The sequence below is a fragment of the Aquarana catesbeiana genome, linkage group LG06 (assembly GCF_042186555.1).
Source record: "Aquarana catesbeiana isolate 2022-GZ linkage group LG06, ASM4218655v1, whole genome shotgun sequence".
NCBI lineage: Eukaryota > Metazoa > Chordata > Amphibia > Anura > Ranidae > Aquarana > Aquarana catesbeiana.
The window spans coordinates 200,073,490-200,092,952 of NC_133329.1; the positions used below are offsets into that span (position 1 = coordinate 200,073,490).

Consider the following 19,463-nt stretch of genomic DNA (forward strand, 5'->3'; position numbering starts at 1 on the left):
AGAAGCAATCATTAAAGATCTTCCGCATGGGAAAAGCCCTGGTCCTGATGGGCTAACCAATGCGTACTACCACAAATTTTCTCACCTCCTGGCTGCCCGAATGTGCACGTATTTCAATGCCTTAGCTTCAGGTACCACCCTCCCGAGGGACGCGTTGATGGCGCACATCACCGTCCTTCCAAAGGAGGGCAAAGACCCCTCCATCCCTAGCAGCTATAGGCCGATTTCATTGCTGAACACTGATATCAAAATTTTCGCGAAAGTATTAGCCAATCGCCTCAAACCTATCCTCCCTTCGGTGATTCATACAGATCAAACGGGTTTTATAACAGGAAGGGAGGCTAGAGACAACTCCAACCGAGCCATACAATTGATACACTGGGCGAACCTGCGACGGTCCAGTGCACCCTGTCTTCTCTTGTCTACGGACGCTGAGAAGGCCTTCGACAGGGTGGACTGGGCCTACCTGCAGGCGGTACTCTCTCGATTGGGCCTGGGAAGTAATATGCTCCAATGGATAGGGTCATTATACAGCTCCCCCGAAGCGCAGGTTAAAGTAAATGGAACGCTTTCTAACCCCTTCCCTATTCGAAACGGTACACGGCAGGGGTGCCCTCTGTCTCCCCTGATTTTTGCCCTCACTCTAGAACCTCTACTCAACATAATCAGAGCAAACCCTAATATTAAGGGGCTCATGGTGGGAACGACGGAACATAAATTATCGGCGTATGCAGACGACGTTCTTTTCTATGTTACAGACCCACTGATCTCCCTACCTAACATCATGGCCGAATTAAAAAGATTCTGTACCTTATCAAATTTCAAAATTAATTATAGCAAGTCCGAGATTCTCCCCCTCAATATTCCTCAAGCGATGCGCTCCCAACTACAGGCCTCCTTTTCCTTCACGTGGTGTTGCTCTTCCTTAAAATACCTGGGGATCCACCTCCCAGCAGATATAACACAACTTTACTCATGCAATTTTGCACCATTACTCGCAACTATCAAAACTGATTTAACTAGGTGGGATCGCACTTCCTTTTCGTGGATGGGGCGAGTCAGCATACTGAAAATGAATGTACTACCACGAATCCTGTTTTTTCTCCAGATGATACCTATTGCTTTGCCCAGATCTCTTTTCTCAACCTTCAACAGCCTATTTGTTAAGTTTATTTGGCAGGGTCATGTACCCCGCTTAGCCCTCCGCACGCTGCAACGCCCTAAAAATATGGGTGGTTTGGGAGTGCCTTCTGTCCGCAAATATTACGAGGCAGTGGCCCTGCAGAGAGTTCTCGACTGGCACCACCACACCTTCACCAAGGCCTGGGTTCCTCTCGAGAAATTTCTGGCGGGGCGCAACCTGTCCCATGCCCCTTGGCTCCCACGAGAGAACAGAGGTCTCTCGAGCTTTGTTTCCCCGATCACTATACATGTGCTGAGACTGTGGGATGCCATCAACTCAAAGAAGCAGCTGTCACAGCCAACATCCCCGCTCGCACCGTTAGGAGGCTTTCCCTGGTTCACTCCGGGGGAACACCTTTCATACCTTCGCAATTGGACCAATGATGGGGAGGTTCGCTGTGGACGATTTATTCACGAACAGGGTTTGGTGTCCTTAGATTGGCTCCGATCCCAGTTTGGTAGCTTTCCTATGGATGGATGGCGATATAGACAATTACAGCATTTTATTAAGAGTCTACCTTTTCCGGTGCGACCCCCCTCATCACTAACCCTCTTTGAAAAACTATGTAAATCCGAGGATCCCATTTCTCACTCCATTTCCTTGCTTTATGGGATGCTGCAGTCTGCGGAATCTCAGAACAAACCAACATACATTAGGGAATGGGAAAGGGACCTGGGACACACATTTACTGAGGTCCAATTGAATAACCTTTATCGACTAACTCATAAAAGCTCAATAGACACCAAAACGCAGGAAAATTGTTTCAAACTATTAACCAGATGGTATAAGGTACCAACGAAATTGGCGAAAATCTATCCGACAGCTTCGGAGGCATGTTGGAGGGGCTGCGGGCTCAGGGGCACTTTCCTACATATTTGGTGGGAGTGCCCGAGGCTCCGACCCTTCTGGCTAGATGTCAGAGCCCAGATAAAGGTTATCCTAGACGTGGATTTACCGGACTCCCCATTGGAGTTCCTACTGCATGTGCCATCCACCCCACTAAGTCAATACCGGAAGTCGATACTCCCACATCTCTTAAATGCTGCACGGCGTTTGATCCCCGTCCACTGGAAATCAACCCATATTCCGGGACGTACTGAGTGGATGGGCCTGATTGACTCGGTTATGGCGGCGGAGGAGTGGATGGCAAAATGTAAAGATAAGTTTGACAAATTTTATGCAATCTGGGCAACATGGATACATTATAAGTCTAAGGACAGGGCGTCCCCCCTTCAGGTTTCCCCCGGGGCCGTTTCCTGTAGGTCGGACATTGTTGGAGCTGTTTTTTAAACGGCTTCAGAGGGTGAGGGCCACGGCGTACTTAATTCACCACCAGGATCCACATAATGATAATGATATTGCACTTTTACTGCACACAGCTGTGCTAGCCTTTAGGCAGATGTATCAGTGATTTTTAGACATACCCATCAACCTTCCCCACCAATTTCCCCCCCCTTTTTTTTTTTTTTTTTTTTTTCTCCACCCCCCCCCCCTATTTCCTGCCTGGGTCAAATCCTTAGACACTAACAGGATATTGTTTTCTTAACACAGTTACTGTTAACCTGACTAGTTATGAAAGTGGTCTCAACCATAGATTCCACCTTTATTACAAGGGTGGACGCAGGATGAGGAAGTCATAAGTATCTCACGTGACACACTTTCGTGGAGGTTTTAGTATAAGCTTGCACTATTTGTTTCTATTCAATCTTTAAAACACATCCTTTTCATATGTATGGTATTTGTATACCTTTATGATACTGCATTGTGATTTATTGGATCCCCCCCTCCCTTTTTTTTCTTTTTATACCCTCTGTGTTATTATTTGTTATTATTTGTTATATTTGAAAAATATACAATAAAGATTATATAAAAAAAAAAATGTAAAACAGAAATTCAGGATTCCCCAAAGAATATCTGTTGGTTACAAGGTATAGAATGGTCATGTTCTCGACTAGTTTCGCGATATTATCGCTTCCTCAGGAGGACCAATCTATAAAACAAATAATAAAATGCAATACAAGCAGAGAGAAGACATTGCACAACAAGTAATGATCATAAAAATAGCATGTGAAAAGAAAAATAACAAAAAACATAATTACTGGTTTGGCTTACCCTATGATTGGGTGATCGTGTGCGGTACCGGGCCGCCTAATTGACTCTCCCCCACGGCGGACAAGGGGGATAATGTAGAGCTCTCTGAAAAAAGGGGCATAACCTAGATAAGGGGCCACATAAATGGCTAGTTAAAAGGTACGATAAATTGGCCATTAACCTAGTAGGGGGAGTTTTTGGGAAAGACAGGGGAGGAAAAAACAAGGGGGAGGAAGGAGAAGAAAAAAACTCCCCCTACTAGGTTAATGGCCAATTTATCGTACCTTTTAACTAGCCATTTATGTGGCCCCTTATCTATGTTATGCCCCTGGGGGAGAGTCAATTAGGCGGCCCGGTACCGCACATGATCACCCAATCATAGATTAAGCCAAACCAGTAATTATGTTTTTTGTTATTTTTCTTTTCACATGCTGTTTTTATGATCATTACTTGTTGTGCAATGTCTTCTCTCTGCTTGTATTGCATTTTATTATTTGTTTTATAGATTGGTCCTCCTGAGGAAGCGATAATATCGCGAAACTAGTCGAGAACATGACCATTCTATACCTTGTAACCAACAGATATTCTTTGGGGAATCCTGAATTTCTGTTTTACATTTTAATCAGTATACTTTGTATTGTTTCTTTTGTAATAAACCCCCTTTTTTACATCAATTGTTTACTATTGTTTATCTGTACCGGTATAGTCCTGCCATTTTAGGGTGGGAATGTTATGGGGCCAACATCAGCCACTGTCCCCTTGTTCCCACTCTCCCTTCTTTCTGTATATTAATTTGGATGATGGTACGGTTTAAGACCTGTTATCTTTGACTACAAGAGGCCATACTCACAAATTGTGCTTCTTCATAAAGAAGAAACCAGCACCAGCAGGAGATGAGGATTTGCAGATGAAACCTCGAGAAAGTGCGTCTGCAACATACTCCTCTATGGCCTTATCCTTCAAGACCGACAAAGGGTAAACCCGGCCACGAGGGGGTATGGCACCAGGTTGAAGGTCAATTGCGCAATCATAAGGCCGGTGTGGAGGCAAACTACCAGCTTGACCTTTGTCAAAGACATCGCTAAAATCGCGGTACTCCTCCGTCAGGGAGGAGAGTGAAGAGGTGCACAGGACCTTGGCTACCTTCTGGAAGCATGTCTCACTGCATTGTGGTGACCAGGAGAGAACCTCAGCACGGAGCCAATCAAAAGAGGGGTAGTGCCTCTGTAACCAAGGATAACTAATAACCAGCGTAAACCTAGGTGAGGAAATAACTTGAAATTGGATTATCTCATGGTGAAAACCCCCTACGGCCATGGACAACAGAACCGTCTCATGAGTCACATGGGCAGATTGTAGAGGTCTCCCATCAAGAGCCTCAATGGCAAGTGGAGTGTCATGCAGCTGCAATGGAATCGAGTGCTGCGATACAAAGGCAGCATCAATGAACAGGCCTGCAGCCCCAGAGTCGATTAGAGCCTGTATCTCGATGGACGACTCAGCCCAAGAAAGGGTGACTGAAACCAGGGTCTTATCCTTCTGGATAACTGGGGACGAAACAAAACCACCTAAGGTCTGTCCATGACAGGACCTCAAGGTTCGGGCGTTCCCTGGACGGGTAGGACAAGACTTCAAAAAGTGACCTGCCTGGCCACAATAAAGGCACAATCTCTCCCTCCTCCTAAAGGCCCTCTCATCCGCATAGAAACACATGAAGCCCAAGTGCATGGGTTCATCTTCACTGGCCGACTCGGTACCAGGAGGCATGGAAGGTGAGGGAGGCACGGGTGGGACTGCAAAGCTCGGAGGCAAACATACAGGAGGCTTCCGCAAATGCTCCTTAAAAGAGAGTCTTTCTCTGATTCTGGAGTCAATGAGGATGGCAAACGTGATCAACCTCTCCAGCGCAGTGGGTATATCTCGGGCTGCTATCTCATCCTTGATGGAATCCAAGAGACCATGAGAAAAAGCAGCCATGAGGGCCTCATTGTTCCAAGCAACCTCTGCTGCCAGAGTACGGAATTCAATGGCGTAGTCGGCAACAGTTCTCGTACTCTGATGGACATGTGGCACTTGGCAGCAGAAGCAGGGCGTGCGGAAACGTCAAATACCCTTTTAAAGGAGGCCACAAACTCAGGGTAACTCAACAGGTTTTTGCGTCTTCCATAGAGGGTTTGCCCAGGCCAAGGCTCTCTCAGAAAGCAAAGATATCACGAAACCTACTTTACTTTGAGATGCTGCCCCAGGCATTTCCCACGGACAGAAGCAAATCTTAACCTGGTTGAGAAACCCTCTGCATTGAACTGGATCACCCCCAATTCGCTGGGGAAGCGGAGCGGAACCAGACATACCTCTTATAGAGTTAATACTCGAGACGGGTGCCTGCACAGAGACTGGCACAGCAGCAGGGACAGCCTGCAACTCAGGTTGTACCGGAACAGCCACAGTGGGAGTTTCCAGGTGAGCCGTGCGACTCAGGAGCGTTTGTAACTCTATGGCAAACTGATCTATGCGGTGATCTTGCTCATCCAATCTGGAAAAAATATTACCAGCAAGTGGATTGACTGTATCTTCTGAATTCATGGCCTTCGCCTACTATCAGGAACCATGAATCAGACCTAGACAGAAGTATAGTTAAATCACACTTGTTTATTAATAATAATAATAATAATAATAATAATGTAAACAGAGTAAACGTAGTCAAAACAAGCCAGAGTTCAGCAACTGGATCGGGTAGTCAGCCAAGCAAATGTCGGAGAGCCAGAGATAAACGTAGTAGTACAGCAGGCAGGATCAGGAGCCAGAAGGAAAGTCAGCCGAGCAAGTCTTCAACAGGAACGCAGGAGAAATGTCTCTGTGATGTTGACAAAGGCGAAGGCAGAGATCAAGTGAGCTGGACGGCTTTAAGTAGGCAGGACTGGCGAGTAGAATCAACAACAGCTGGGTAACTGTGGAGAGAGATGGGAGCTGGCAATTAGCTGACAGCTGAGCGGCCAGCTCAGAGAAGGAGGGGCTGAGCCCAACCCTGACAGGAACACACAACAGATGAGCTATGCAATATAATAAAGAGCAGAGGTTTACCAGCCCCATATCAACCTACAAAGAGGATTTTGGCTCGTATCCTAGAAACAAATGATTGGCATAAATCAGAAAGCACATATGCAAAACTAGATCTCTCTGAACTTAAGGCTTTGGCCAGAGAAAGAGAGAGAGAGTCTAAACTTCCAGAGCAAACCATAATTTCCAAATTGTGGCAGCAAGATGGAGAGAAGGAAGGGAGACGCCACCCCTACTGCCCCTGTCACAGAGCAGTCTGTTGCTGTTTATCCTGTCAGAACCCAATTAGTTTTTGAAGGTAATGCTGTTGACAGTAAGTCTCAAATTAAATGGCATGTACCTTTTAGTCCCCAAGAAATGAGAGCCATATTAGAGGGATTGGGAGATCCTAGAATGAATCCAATTGGGTTTGCAAACAAACTTAGTGCAGCACAGGAAGCATATGAGGCTTCTGCTACTGACATTCATCAGCTTCTTATTAAAGCAGTGGGAAGCAACATGTCTGGCTATATACTTAAAGAATGTGTTGTAGACATCAAAAATCTAGATAAGATGGAAAAATTGCCCCAAATATATGGACAAACCGGACATGCTGAATTTATGAATGCTAGGCAAGGGAAAGAGGAAGCAGCAGGTGCTTATTGGAGGTGGTTAAGCGATATGGCTGAGGAAGCAGGCCTTAAAATAGAGGAAGAGAAGGCGGGAGAAACTGAATGTCCATCTACACAACTGGCAAAACAAAGGTTTCTTGATGGTTTAATACCCCAGTTGAAAGAAAAGTTGTTCACAGCAAGGCCTGAGGCAGGCAATATGTTTATTCAAGACTAGGGATGGTCCCGATGTTCGAGTCGAACGTAAGTTCGATTCGAACATCGGGTGTTCACCGGTTTGCCGAATAGCAAACAATTTGGGGTGTTTGCGCCAAATTTGAAAGCCGCGGAACACCCTTTTAAAAGTCTATGGGAGAAATCAAAAGTGCTAATTTTAAAGGCTTATATGCATGGTATTTTCATAGAAAGTGTTTGGGGACCTGGGTCTTGCCCCAGGGGACATGTATCAATGCAAAAAAATTTTAAAAAAAAGGACGTTTTTTCGGGAGCAGTGATTTTAATAATGCTTATAGTGAAACAATAAAAGTGTAATATTCCTTTAAATTTCGTACCTGGGGGGTGTCTATAGTATGCCTTTTAAAGTAGCGCATGTTTCCCGTGTTTAGAACAGTCCGAGAGCAAAATGACATTTTTAAAGGGAAAAAAAGTCATTTAAAAGTACTTACGGCTATATGAATTGTCAGTCCCGGCAATACACATAAAAGTCATTGAAAATAACGTCATGGGATTCCCCAAAAACCCATACCAGACCCTTATCCGAGCATGCAACCTTGCAGGCCGCAGGAAAAGAGGGGGGGGCGCTTTCTCATCCCCCCTCTTTTCCTGAACCATACCAGGCCACATGCCCTCAACATTGGGAGGGTGTTTTGAGGTAGCCTCCCAAAGCACCTTGTCCCCATGTTGATGGGGAAAAGGGCCTCATCTCCACAACCCTTGCCCGGTGGTTGTGGGGGTCTGCGGGCGGGGGGCTTATCAGAATCTGGAAGCCCCCTTTAACAAGGGGACCCCCAAATCCTGCCCCCCAGTGTGAAACGGTAACCCCTACCATTTCACAAAAAATGTGTGAAAATGGTAAAAAAAACACAATACACGCCTTGGGACAAGTCCTTTATTAAAAAAAAATTTAAAAACTAAAACTATCCTAAAACACCGCCTACGATCTGCCTCCATGGGAGGCACCCGCCGTAATGACCGGCTGCTCTCAGGTGACAGCTCTTTTATAACTGAGGGCGGGGCCACACGATGTCGCCGGATGACCTCGCCCCCTCTGATGCATGGGGACATCCCTATGGCTTCCCTGTAGCGTCAGGGGGGCGGGGTCACTCAGTTACGTAACCAGGTGGCCCTGCCCCCTCTGACGCTATGGGGAAGCCATAGGGATGTCCCCGTGCATCAGAGGGGGTGGGGGTCACCCGGTGACATAGTGTGGCCCTGCCCTCAGTTATAAAAGAGCTGTCCCCTGGGGCAGGACCCGGGTCCCCAAACACTTTTTAAGACAATACCAGGCATATAAGCCTTTAAAATTAGCACTTTTGATTTTTCATGTTTGTTTCCTATAGACTTTAAAGGTGTTTGCATGTTCGAACAAATGTTTTGCCTGTTCGCATGTTCTGGTGCGAACCAAATCGGGGGGTGTACGGCCCATCCCTATTCAAGACCTCCTGCCTATCCTGTTATCCATAGAAAACAGGATTAACCAAAAAGACAACAAAGCCAAGGTTATGTACATGGGGAAGCAGAGAGAAAAAGGAAGAGGCAAAGGCAATCGGGGACCAATTATATGCTACAATTGTAATGGGGAAGGACACAGCCAAATTCTGCCATCTTCCTGACCCTAGACTGGAAAAGGAGCTTGGAGGCACCTCATACGGATCACAGTTCTCTGCCAAAAGCAGTGGATCAGGCATAGGAAAATGGCATTTATTACTGTTATTACTTACAAATGTTATCTCTGGTGTTGGCCTAACCGGGACCTCTTCTGATTTGGTTGAGTCCAAGCCACTTAAACTCAGGCTAGGACACCAAACAGAAATTGGCACTAAAGTGTTAGTTTCAGACACAGTTCCTACCAATCTTTTGGGAGCTGACATTTTGAACCAAATTTTAGCAAACAGACTACACTCCTACAGGAGTCCAAGTGGTCAGTAGTCTGTCAGGAGAAGTTTTAAATTCTGCCTGTGGAGTATTTTTAATCCAAGACTCCGCTCCGCCATTTCCAACAGAATTAAAAGCGATTCCAACTTATTTATGGGCCACCAGCAAATATGATGTAGGTCTGCTGGATTGCACCCCAGTCATGATAAACAGTACCCACTGAGTATTGCTCAGACTGAGGGGATAAAGGATCAAATCACTCAACTGAAAGCAGCACGGGTTGTTGTACCAATTAAATCCCAAGCCAGTACACCCCTATTCGCAATTGCAAAGAAGCCAGACAAGAAGGGTGGGCAGGTGACATACCGCATGGTGCATGATTTGAGAGCCATTAACAATATAATTGAGGCAGATACCCCAATCGTGCCCAACACCTGCACTTTCCTAAGTGGAATACCTGCCTCCAGCACCTGCTTTACAGTGATTGATCTTGCAAATGCTTTCTTTTTTGTGCCCCTGCACCCAGATTGCTGGTACCTTTTTTCATTTACCCATGATGCCCAAAAGTTAGCATGGACAAGATTGCCCCAAGGCTGTGTGAGTAGCCACTCTGAATATAATACTGCGTTAAAGCAAGTATTGGACCAATGGTCCCCCTCACACCCAAACACCGTTTTTCTTCAGTACATAGACGATTTGCTTATTGGTTCTGATACAAAGGACATTTGTAGCAGAGAAACAGTAAGCCTTCTCATGTTTCTCTATAACAGTAACAACAAAGTTAGCAAAGATAAGCTACAATACTGCCAAGAGAAAGTGATCTTCCTGGGTCACTGCATTTCACATGGAATCCATCACCTAACCCCAGATCGAGTTAAAACTCCACCAAAATTTGAAAAGCCAAGAAATGTATGGCAACTACGTGCCTTTCTGGAGTTACAGGGATATTGTAGGAACTGGATTCCAAATGCATCAGAACTTATGGCTCCTCTATATGAGGCTACCACTAGAAACTCTTTCAAACTCACATGGGACAATGAATTGCAGATGAAGGAGCTTATTAAAATTTTGTCTGAAGCTCCCGCCATTGGACTTCCTGACTATACTAAGCTACCCAGCTACATGGAGACAAACAGAGGCCTGTGATGTATGCATCAGTCTCAGACCCTGTCTTCAAACTCCCCCAGTTGTATGCAAGCCATAGTCGCCTGCATTTTACTGCTAGACAAAGTAACTGAGCTTGTACTAGATTCTGCTCTGATCCTGTATGTGCCACATGCAGTACAGAAAATCATGAATCAAGTAAATACCAGACATGTGTCTCCCAGTAGATTTGACAAAGTACCAGCCTGCTCTTTTTTGCTCCATCAAATTTAACAATCAAACGATGTGTTACTTTAAATCCGGCTACTCTTCTTCCTATAATTGATGAGGAAGACAAATGGTACTGATGTAGAACCTGAGAGTTTTTCCCATGAATTGTATGGCTCTGATGGAGGTAGAAAGAGCCTCTGTCACACCAGCAAAAGATGAGCCTTTATCAGATTGTGACACACACTTATTTGTAGATGGTTCAAGATTTTACACTGATGATGGTCAGCCACACACAGGGTTTGCTGTAACCACTACAGACACCATTTTACATCAGGAAGCATTGATACCCCAGATGTCAGCACAGGAAGCGGAGTTGTGTGTTGTAGTCAGAGCATGCCATCTCCTAGAGAATCAAAGGGGAAACATTTACACCGACAGCAGATATGCATTTGGAATAGCTCACGATTTTGGGCATATTTGGAAAGCACGGAACTTCCTGACTAGTGCTCTGTACAATGCAGGGAGGTCTGTCCATGTTTCCCAAAAGCATTCTCCTAAGCCAGATTTCCCTTTCCAAAAAATTTCAAATAGACTACATTCAGATGCCCAGAATAGGCACCTATGATTACGCTCTAGAGTGTGTTGACATGTTTTCAGGTTGGCCTGAGTGCTGGCCGGTAGCTAAAGCAAATGCAAAAACAGCAAAGAAAATTTTGAATGAAATAGTTTGTAGATATAAGGTTCCTGAAACTATTGAGAGTGACAGAGGAACCCATTTTACTGGGGAAGTAATGAAAGAGGTAATGGAAGCCCTTCACATATAGCAAGCTTTCCATACACCTTACCATCCACAAAGTAGTGGTAAAGTTAAGAGACTTAAAAGCGGTTGTATACCCAAATTTTACACTTTTACCTATAGGTAAGCCTATAATAAGGCTTACCTGTAGGTAAAATGAATATCTCCTAAACCTGTACGGTTTAGGTGATATTCCCTATGCATGCAGCCGCTGACTTCAGTGGCGCATGCGCTCTGAATGCCCCATCTGAAGGTCTGGCAGCCTTTCCAGACCTTGCCGGAAGGAAAACTCCGGCGCGCATGCGCGGGAGTGACGTCATCGCGTCTCCAGCCACTCACAGCGCCGGAGCCGCGAACCCGGAAGACACGCCGAGTCAGCTACCTCGGCGTGGACCGGGCACCGATATGGGGGCTTCGTTCTGAGGTAAGTATTTTATAATGAGCTAGTATGCGCTGCATACTAGCTCATTATGCCTTTTGCCTTGGAGGGTTTTTTTTTTATGTGCAGGTTTACTACCGCTTTTAATGGAATTTTGAAAAACAGATGTGCAAAAATTAATGACTTGCCGACCGCCTCACGCCTATATACGTGAGCAGAATGGCACGGGCAGGCAGAATCACGTACCCATACGTGATTGCCTTCCCGCAGGCGGGGGGTCCGATCGGACCCCCCCGGTGCCAGCGGCAGTCGGCATTTGTCTGGGAGCGTTGAGAGGCGAGGGGGAGGCCATCCGATCGTGGCCCCCCTCGCGATCGGTCCCAGCCAGTGAGAAACATCCCCTGCCTGTGTATAGTACACACAGGCAGAGGATGTGATGTCATCTCTCCTCGGCTTGGCAGTTTCCGTTCCGGTGCCGAGGAGAGAAGACTTCACAGTGAGTGAACACACACACAGTAGAACATGCCAGGCACACGTAACACCCCCCATCGCCCCCCGATCACCCCTCCCCCCCCCTATGTCACACTGACACCAAGCAGAATTTTTTTTTCTTTTTCTGATTACTGCATGGTGTCAGTTTGTGACAGTTACTGTGGTAGGGCAGTTAGTGTTAGCCCCCTGTAGGTCTAGGGTACCCCCCTAACCCCCCCTAATAAAGATTTAACCCCTTGATCACCCCCCGTCACCAGTGTCGCTAAGCGATCATTTTTCTGATCGCTGTATTAGTGTCGCTGGTGACGCTAGTTAGGGATGTAAATATTTAGGTTCGCCGTCAGCGTTTTATAGTGACAGGGACCCCTATATACTATCTAATGTTTTAACCCCTTGATTGCCCCCTAGTTAACCCTTTCACCACTGATCACCGTATAATCGTTACGGGTGACGCTGGTTAGTTCGTTTATCTTTTATAGTGTCAGGGCACCCGCCGTTTATTACCTAATAAAGGTTTAGCCCCCTGATCGCCCGGCGGTGATATGCGTCGCCCCAGGCAGCATCAGATTAGCGCCAGTATCACTAACACGCACGCAGCATACGCCTCCCTTAGTAGTATAGTTTCTGAACGCATCAATATCTGATCCGATCAGATCTATACTAGCGTCCCCAGCAGTTTAGGGTTCCCAAAAACGCAGTGTTAGCGGGATCAGCCCAGATACCTGCTAGCACCTGCGTTTTGCCCCTCCGCCCGGCCCAGCCCAGCCCACCCAAGTGCAGTATCGGTCGATCACTGACACAAAACACTAAACGCATAACTGCAGCGTTCGCAGAGTCAGGTCTGATCCCTGCGATTGCTAACAGTTTTCTTGGTAGCGTTTTGGTGAACTGGCAAGCACCTGCCCCAAGCAGCGTCAGGTTAGTGCCAGTACCGCTAACACCCACGCACGCAGCGTACACCTCCCTTAGTGGTATAGTATCTGAACAGATCAATATCTAATCCGATCAGATCTATACTGGCGTCCCCAGCAGTTTAGGGTTCCCAAAAACACGTTTTGGTGAACTGGCAAGCACCAGCGGCCTAGTACACCCGGGTCGTAGTCAAACCAGCACTGCAGTAACACTTGGTGACGTGGCGAGTCCCATAAGTGCAGTTCAAGCTGGTGAGGTGGCAAGCACAAGTAGTGTCCCGCTGCTACCAAGAAGAAGACAAACACAGGCCCATCGTGCCCATAGTGCCCTTCCTGCTGCATTCGCCAATCCTAATTGGGAACCCACCACTTCTGCAGCGCCCGTACTTCCCCCATTCACATCCCCAAACAAATGCAGTCGGCTGCATGAGAGGCATTTTCTTTATGTCCTCCCGAGTACCCCTACCTAACAAACCCCCTCAAAAAAGATGTTGTGTCCGCAGCAAACACGGATATAGGCGTGACACCCGCTATTATTGTCCCTCCTGTCCTGACAATCCTGGTCTTTGCATTGGTGAATGTTTTGAACGCTACCATTCACTAGTTGCGTATTAGCGTAGGGTACAGCATTGCACAGACTAGGCACACTTTCACAGGGTCTCCCAAGATGCCATCGCATTTTGAGAGACCCGAACCTGGAACCGGTTACAGTTATAAAAGTTACAGTTACAAAAAAAAGTGTAAAAATAAAACCAAAAAAAAAAACACAAACAAAAATATAAAATAAAAAAAAATAGCTGTCGTTTTATTGTTCTCTCTCTCTCTATTCTCTCTCTATTGTTCTGCTCTTTTTTACTGTATTTTTACTGTATTCTATTCTGCAATGTTTTATTTTTACTTTTCAGGTATGCAATTTTTTATACTTTACCGTTTACTGTGCTTTATTGTTAACCATTTTTTGTCTTCAGGTACGCCATTCACGACTTTGAGTGGTTATACCAGAATGATGCCTGCAGGTTTAGGTATCATCTTGGTATCATTCTTTTCAGCCAGCAGTCGGCTTTCATGTAAAAGCAATCCTAGCGGCTAATTAACCTCTAGACTGCTTTTACAAGCAGTGGGAGGGAATGCCCCCCACCGTCTTCCATGTTTTTCTCTGGCTCTCCTGTCTCAACAGGGAACCTGAGAATGCAGCCGGTGATTCAGCCAGCTGACCATAGAGCTGGTCAGAGACCAGAGTGGCTCCAAACATCTCTATGGCCTAAGAAACCGGAAGCTACGAGCATTTTATGACTTAGATTTCGCCGGATGTAAACAGCGCCATTGGGAAATTGGGAAAGCATTTTATCACACCGATCTTGGTGTGGTCAGATGCTTTGAGGGCAGAGGAGAAATCTAGGGTCTAATAGACCCCAATTTTTTCAAAAAAAGAGTACCTGTCACTACCTATTGCTATCATAGGGGATATTTACATTCCTTGATATAACAATAAAAATGATTTTTTTTAAAAAAATGAAAGGAACAGTTTAAAAATAAGATAAAGGCAAAAAAATAATAAAGAGAAAAAAAAAAAAAAAAAAAAGCACCCCTGTCCCCCCTGCTCTCCTGCTAAGGCGAACGCAAGCGTCGGTCTGGCGTCAAATGTAAACAGCAATTGCACCATGCATGTGAGGTATCACCGCGAAGGTCAGATCGAGGGCAGTAATTTTAGCAGTAGACCTCCTCTGTAAATCTAAAGTGGTAACCTGTAAAGGCTTTTAAAGGCTTTTAAAAATTTATTTAGTTTGTCGCCACTGCACGTTTGTGCGCAATTTTAAAGCATGTCATGTTTGGTATCCATGTACTCGGCCTAAGATCATCTTTTTTATTTCATCAAACATTTGGGCAATATAGTGTGTTTTAGTGCATTAAAATGTAAAAAAGTGTGTTTTTTCCCCAAAAAATGCGTTTGAAAAATCGCTGCGCAAATACTGTGTGAAAAAAAAAAATGAAACACCCACCATTTTAATCTGTAGGGCATTTGCTTTAAAAAAATATATAATGTTTGGGGATTCAAAGTAATTTTCTTGCAAAAAAAAATAATTTTTTCATGTAATCAAAAAGTGTCAGAAAGGGCTTTGTCTTCAAGTGGTTAGAAGAGTGGGTGATGTGTGACATAAGCTTCTAAATGTTGTGCATAAAATGCCAGGACAGTTCAAAACCCCCCCAAATGACCCCATTTTGGAAAGTAGACACCCCAAGCTATTTGCTGAGAGGCATGTCGAGTCCATGGAATATTTTATATTGTGACACAAGTTGCGGGAAAGAGACAATTTTTTTTTTTTTTTTTTGCACAAAATTGTCACTAAATGATATATTGCTCAAACATGCCATGGGAATATGTGAAATTACACCCCAAAATACATTCTGTTGCTTCTCCTGAGTACGGGGATACCACATGTGTGGGACTTTTTGGGAGCCTAGCCGCGCACGGGACCCCGAAAACCAAGCACTGCCTTCAGGCTTTCTAAGGGCGTAAATTTTTGATTTCACTCTTCACTGCCTATCACAGTTTTGGAGGCCATGGAATGCCCAGGTGGCAAAAAAAACCCCCAAATGACCACATTTTGGAAAGTAGACACCCCAAGCTATTTGCTGAGAGGTATAGGGAGTATTTTGCAGACCTCACTTTTTGTCACAAAATTTAGAAAATTGAAAAAAGAAAAAAAAAAATGTTTCTTGTCTTTCTTCATTTTCAAAAACAAATGAGAGCTGAAAAATACTCACCATGCCTCTCAGCAAATAGCTTGGGGTGTCTACTTTCCAAAATGGGGTCATTTGGGGGGGGGGGGTTGTGCCACCTGGGCATTCCATGGCCTCCGAAACTGTGATAGGCAGTGAAGAGTGAAATCAAAAATTTACACCCTTAGAAATCCTGAAGGCGGTGATTGGTTTTCAGGGCCCCGTACGTGGCTAGGCTCCTAAAAAAAAGTCCCACATATGTGGTATCCCCATACTCAGGAGAAGCAGCTAAATGTATTTTGGGGTGCAATTCCACATATGCCCATGGCCTGTGTGAGCAATATATCATTTAGTGACAACTTTTTGTAATTTTTTTTTTTTTTTTTGTCATTATTCAATCACTTGGGACAAAAAAAATGAATATTCAATGGGCTCAACATGCCTCTCAGCAATTTCCTTGGGGTGTCTACTTTCCAAAATGGGGTCATTTGTGGGGGTTTTGTACTGCCCTACCATTTTAGCACCTCAAGAAACGACATAGGCAGTCATAAATTAAAGGCTGTGTAAATTCCAGAAAATGTACCCTAGTTTGTAGGCGCTATAACTTTTGCGCAAACCAATAAATATACACTTATTGACATTTTTTTTTTACCAAAGACATATGGCCGAATACATTTTGGCCTAAATGTATGACTAAAATTGAGTTTATTGGATTTTTTTTAGAACAAAAAGTAGAAAATGTCATTTTTTTTCAAAATTTTCGGTCTTTTTCCGTGTATAGCGCAAAAAATAAAAACGGCAGAGGTGATCAAATACCATCAAAAGAAAGCTCTATTTGTGGGAAGAAAAGGACGCAAATTTCGTTTGGGTACAGCATTGCATGACCGCGCAATTAGCAGTTAAAGCGACGCAGTGCCAAATTGTAAAAAGTGCTCTGGTCAGGAAGGGGGTAAATCCTTCCGGGGCTGAAGTGGTTAAGGCAGATACAGGAAAAGGATGGGTGGAAGCTTTGCCATTAGCCCTATATTCTGTACGAACTACCCCTAAACAACCGTATGGGCTGTCCCCCTATGAGGTTTTATTTGGAGGGCCACCCAAAACAGGGCTATATTTTGCCCAACAGTTGCAGGCTTCTCACTCTAGTCTGTTAAAATATGTTCAGATTTTGCAAAGAACATTGAATAAAATACATGAAGGCGTTTATAAATCCATCCCCGACCCAGATTCTGTTTCAGATATTCACAGAATTCAACCGGGTGACTGGGTGGTGGTCAAGCGACACGTCAGAAAGCCACTAGAACCAAAATTTGACAGACCAAATTTGGTGCTTTTGAAAACCGGTTCTGCTGTCAAGTTGGAAGGAAAGTCCACCTGGATTCATGCCAGTCACTGCAAGAAAATCCTGAAGTGATGATATCCTTTGAAAAAATGATGATGTTTCTTTTCTTTTTGTTTTTGAGAACTGAGACATGGAAAAATAACCCTTGCATCCAAATGTTAAAATTATATGCAACCCATAGCAACGCTAGTAACTGCTGGATGTGTTCTCACTTACATCCCCAAACAGGAACAATACCCATAATAGCAATGCCTCTTAACTTCACTGATCTAAACAGGACCAGAATAAATGGCTCATACATCGTCTCCATAGGTAATAAGCACAGATCAGTAACTTTGATGGTTTCAAAACAGATAGACACTCCACAGATTTGTTTAAACATTACATGCCCGTTTAATGCTTAATGTACAGGGTTGGGCAATTCAGATTGCACCGGAGCAAAAATTACAGTTTATGGAGGAAACTATGGTCAATATTATTATATCCCAGATCCAGAACTAAATAGAACCCTTTATAGTACAAATTGCTCACAGTTCCCAATATGTGAATATATCGGTTACCTGAGATTCCATGTTATTGCTTCCAGTTTTTTAGGAAATAAAGCTTACGCCTGGCTTCCTACTAATGTTACAGGTACATGTTATATTGGGAAGTTAGCACCTGCTTTGGCTGTTCGCAAAGATACAGTGCAACCAGATCAGTCCAGAATACCCTTAGTGTTCAAAAGAGAGCTGTTCACTGAAGGTGACACGGCATGGTCATGGTTCCCTTCCTGGACAGCATGGGGAATTGAAGCAATGAACAGAATAAATAATTACACTAGAATTGTAGATGAGATTATTAACCTTAGTACCACTGATATAGGTTTATTAAGTGAAGAATTGGCTCAGCTTAAAAAAGTATTAGAGCACAGAGTAACGCTAAATTATCTTACTGCAGCTCAAGGTGGGATGTGTAAGGTATTTCACACTGACTGTTGTCAGTGTTGTTACATTTCTGATAATGAGGATATTATTAAAGGGCATCTTGCTAAGATAGGAGAACTACAGAATAAGACCAGAGTTATTGCTAAAGATGGATGGAACCCCTTTAAGGGTTTAGGAGGTTTTGGTGACTTTTTATATGGCATATCAACATGGTTACAGAAACTAGGCGCTTACATTGTGATGTTCCTATTTCTCATATTTGTTATTTACTTCCTCATCAGGCTATACCTCTGTTTGACTACCTGCTGTACCAACAAATGGTCCACCAGCCCTGATGAACCCATTATTGTGAGAAAACTAGGAGAGAGCTGAACAGGACGCCGTCTCTCTGCGCCAATGTAACAAGAGTTACCAGCAATCGGCTGAATGTAACACGGATAAGAATGGTGTCAAATAAACAAAAGCAGGGAAATGACATGGACATTCACTGTATTGTTCATTTAAGCACAAGAGACTCCATTTTGTTCGCACTGTTGAAATGTGTTCTGTAACCTTCACCTAACACACAGACACATCTTCTGCTAGAAGCTCTCGCTCTCTCTACTCCCCCTCCCCTCTCAAGGTTTTACTTTTGCAATTGTTCTATTCGCTAGCTTTTAATAATATATTTTTATTTGTTAGCTTTTAATACCATATTTCTATATGTTAGTTTTTAATAACATCTCACACCACCCTTTTCTTATCTATGTATAAAATAACATGTAATAATAAATTTTGACACTGAACGGACATTTTAAAACATGGTGATTGCGTCCTGTGAATCTGTTCCTTCAGCTCCAGTATTAACTTTTGTTTTAGAGTCCCAATCATTAAAAATATATATATGTTATGAAATTATTATTATTATAAGTCCAATACTGATAAATGTCCTGGAACCTGAAATGAAAAACATGCAACAAGCTAGCATAAGTCCAACAAGATTGAACATGCAGTCCACAGTATGACGTCTTCAAAGAATTCCAAAGTTCTGAGTAGAACCTGTAGATAGCAGCAATGTACTCCCCGCCGTGCCAACAGCATGGCTAGTCCTTGCATAAGTCACTCACCTGGCAAAAGGAGTATTAACTCTATAATGGGTCGAGTAAAGGTTCGTGTCCATCCACCCTTGGTTACCTTGACTTCTAACTTCTGGAATTTGTTATTGTCACAAGGCATAACTTTAGTAAAAAGACCCATAGGCCACTCATTCCGACAAGCTTCCTTATCTCCAGAGTGCCCGCGATGTCGGCACCCGAAGCCGATCTGGCTCTCGGGTGGAGGCGCCGCCATCTTCGGTAAGGGAATCAGGAAGTGAAGCCTTGCGGCTTCACAGCCTGGTTCCCGACTGCGTATGCGCAAATCACACTGTGCGATCCCACTGGTCCTTGCTGTTTTCTGGGACCTGTGTGTCTCCCAGAAGTCAGCGGGGTGGACAGAGGAGGGGCCGGATATGGGATAGATATCCGCGGATACTGCGGCTATCTATGCCCGGAAGTGGGAGCAATTACCT

The 19,463-nt window shown here is 44.4% G+C and overlaps 1 long non-coding RNA gene across 1 annotated transcript in view; it reads left to right on the top strand.

Moving 5' to 3' along the window:
- LOC141101825 (uncharacterized) overlaps positions 1-18,713 on the top strand; it is a 33,304-nt gene extending 14,591 nt beyond the window's left edge. The window contains exon 2 of the long non-coding RNA XR_012235029.1: positions 18,196-18,713. This is a non-coding gene — a long non-coding RNA (uncharacterized lncRNA). The remainder of the gene's footprint in view (positions 1-18,195) is intronic.
- The last annotated feature ends 750 nt before the right edge of the window (positions 18,714-19,463 follow it).